Source organism: Triticum dicoccoides, chromosome 2A (assembly GCF_002162155.2).
Source record: "Triticum dicoccoides isolate Atlit2015 ecotype Zavitan chromosome 2A, WEW_v2.0, whole genome shotgun sequence".
Taxonomy (NCBI): domain Eukaryota; kingdom Viridiplantae; phylum Streptophyta; class Magnoliopsida; order Poales; family Poaceae; genus Triticum; species Triticum dicoccoides.
In genome coordinates, this window is record NC_041382.1 from 30852500 (window position 1) to 30855956 (window position 3457).

General features: G+C 41.2%; 1 pseudogene; it reads left to right on the forward strand.

The window, feature by feature from the left end:
• The window catches only part of LOC119357496, an 8069-nt pseudogene extending 5671 nt beyond the window's left edge, over positions 1–2398 (forward strand).
• The last annotated feature ends 1059 nt before the right edge of the window (positions 2399–3457 follow it).

Here is a 3457-nt window from a genome sequence, read left to right on the forward strand (position 1 = left end):
TTGTTTACTGTTTTGTCTTATTATTTCTTTCTTTTCTTTATTTTTCTTTTCTACTTTATTCTCTTAATTGTTGTTTTAGAAAATATAAATACAACTCCTAAATTAATGTTATAATCTATTCTACTATCCCAATAAGTTTGACACCTAATTAAAATAGTTTGCATTATTATTAGTTTTAAAGGGCATTTAATTAATTGTCATAGCTGCGTTTTAATTACCTTAGAGCCTTTAAACAATTTTATAAAAGTGTGGTTTCTCCACTATAATTACCTATGAATTATTTGGCTCCACTCGAACATTTAGTTTTTATATTAGAAAACTTTTATTGTTTGCCTTTATTGTAAATTTGAAATTTGAACTGGTTTCGAACTAACTTGAAATTAGCAACTATAAACGAGGTGACGTGGCATCATTAGCAGAGGATCACTGTAGCTTAATTACCCGGGCGTCACAGGTCATATGAGGATCTTAGGAACTTATCCTGACTGATTTATTACAGAAAGAGGCTGTTGTAGCTCACATCTGAAAGTTCATATTAAAGAACATATCTGGCAAATTGTTGTTAAGACTAAAGTCCTCCATTCTGGACTGAAGTTTGCAGCATCGCATATATCTTAATTTACTGTCGATGGATTATGCTCAGCACATCTTTGTTTAGAGCATACATCATTCTTTTTTTCCCTCTGCAGTCTGCACTACTAGGCTATTTAGTAGTTAGTGCATTCTGGTACTTCACCCATCTTTTCTCCTACAAATCGGATCCAGCATTTTATTATGGACAAGTATATACTTACAATATTTAGATTTTGAATCTTAGCTGCAAATGCCCCATTTGCTCACAAAAAAGGGACTTTCATAATACAATTTTCTTTTCTAACCTTTTCTTTCCAGATAGCTAATGGAAACTAGGGATCTATTTCCCTCAACTTGTTCTTGCGTTGGTTAATTTCTTAACAATTTCCTCTACACGTTAATTGAAAATTGTGTTCCATCTTTCAGTAGATTTTGTTGCTTGCAGTGTTTTCACTTATTTGCATATATCTGTCAAATAAATTATCATTAGAGTTCTTTATGGTCTCTCTATTTTCTTCTACTATGAAATGTGAGCCATGTATTGTGTTATGCATGCTTGGCTGAGTAATTTGCCAGTGAATAACAGAATAAGATGATGACAACGGCGTTAATATGACTAGGCATACCTGACCAATTATCATATACATTCTTATTCTTGACCAATATAGCTAAAAATAAGTCAGACATTACAATTTATTCTCACCGATCAGGTCATCCTACGCACGCTGACTAGAATATGCAATTATAATGATTGGGATTGCATGTTCATCTGTTTATGTTACGACATTTTGTCTTGTCACAGCATACAATGCCATTTTCTTTGATTTCTATTGTTTTTCCTCTTGATTTTCTCTAGTTTGTCCCATTGTGTTCATTACTAGTTAGCAGTATTTGTGCTGTGGAATCGTGGATGCTGCAAGTTGCATGCAATGCTTATTTCGAAGTTCAAACTGATCAAACTTACACATAGTATACTGGCACATTTGCTGCCTACGATGTATTTGGTATTACGACTCGTACCAAATTGTGTTCCTACTAGCTAGCAGTATTTGTGCTGCGGAAAGTGGATGATACAAGTGGGTGCAATGCTTATTTCAAGCCGATCAAACTTCACATAATAATCTAGCACATTTGGTTCCTACAGGTTCTTGGAAGCCTGGTACGGTATACCACTCACCTTGTTAAGACCTCCACGGTTGACTGAAATTTTCTGTCTCACTTTCTAATTTGTTATAGTTATATCTACATAATACCAGCACATTTGTTTCTCAGTTCCAGTAGCCTACTTGGTGCTTTGTGCTAGTTTAACGCATAGAAATATTACTTTGTCATTTCTCCGACAACATATAAATAATCTGAGGCTTCCTGCATTCACCTTCCTCAGATGCTCTCCCAACTGCTGACCGATCGAATCTATTTTCACAGAGTAAAAGATGCGATCAACCTGCTGCTGGTAACCACCTCACCCGCAGCTTCTGGGAGGAGTCTGGCCCCATCGAAAACGTCGCCTCGCGCATCCACACGATGAGCCTCCGCGAATTCATAGGGGACCCGGGCGAGGTTGGCTTCCTGGAGTTTTTCCGGACCGCGCGCACGCTGAGGGCCGCGTTCGTCATAATGGCCAATCCACGCTTCACGCCGTTCTCGAAGGAGGAGGCGGTAGGCAAGGTGAGGCACAGCTTCCGAAGGATGGTGTCCCAATCCAGCTACCAGTTTATGCTTGTGAACAAGGGGCCTGCGGGGGGGTTATCCCTGGAACTTCAAAACCGGGGCAGATTTCTCTTTCCACGACCCGTTTTCGGAAGCCGAGGTCAGCCAACCTTAAGCCTCTGGGGAGAAGTGGACTGTTGCCACTTGCGGCCTTATTTTGGTTTGTCGAATTTGCGGCTTGGTGTCTGGTGCTATCAACCGATATTTAGCTTACCCTATAACCTGTGGTGGTGGTCAGTTGGGTTCTGTTTCCCTCTCTACCTATGTATGGTCCTTGATGCAAACTATGCAAATTTGCCCTGCCTTATCAGTTTCCATGTCTATCTATCTAGTATGCTCCTTGGAACTTTTTATTAGTGGCAATATGTTCCATTCTTTGCGGTTGTTGGGTGTTTTTTTAGATCAGCGGGAAGCCGAAATCGGCTCCCCCGTTCAATTACTCAAACGAAACACTTTACATGTTTCAGGTTCTTTAGTTTCAAGCATGAAAGGAGTAAACAAACTACACTAGTTCCAAAGGCAGTAGAGGACCATCAGGAGGTCATGCCGCTGACTTCAGCTCCATCTTTCTTTTTTGCGAGAAAACTTCCAATCTATTCATTATCAACCATGGCACAACAAATACCAGAAATAATAGAAATTACATGTAGGTTCGTAGACCACCTAGCGATGACTACAAGCACTAGAGCGAGCCGAAGGTGCGCTGCCGTCATCACCCCTTCCTCGCCGGAGCCGGGCAAAACTTGTCGTAGTAGAGTAGTAGACAGTCGGGGAAGTTGTCGTGCTAAGCCCCATAGGACTAGCCTACCAAAACAGCAACCGTCCCGGATGAAGAAAAGCGTAGATTGAAAGGATCCAACCTGAAGACACACTAACATAGGCGAACGAATACCGGATCTGAGTGGATCCACCAAAGACAACCACCGCCGAATCCCGCGAGGTCTGCTAGAGACACGCCTCCACATGCCGTCCGATGATGCTAGACGCATCACAGTTACAAAGGGCTAGGCAAGGAGAATCTTATTCCATTTTTGGGGAGTCGTCACCTTCTCGTCTTCCTGAGTAGGACACAAATCCTAGCAAAACTCAAAGAAACGTAAAAAAACAGAGCTCTCCCACCGGTGAAGGGTCGGGATCCACCACACACCATGGCCCTAAGACCACATGAGATGAA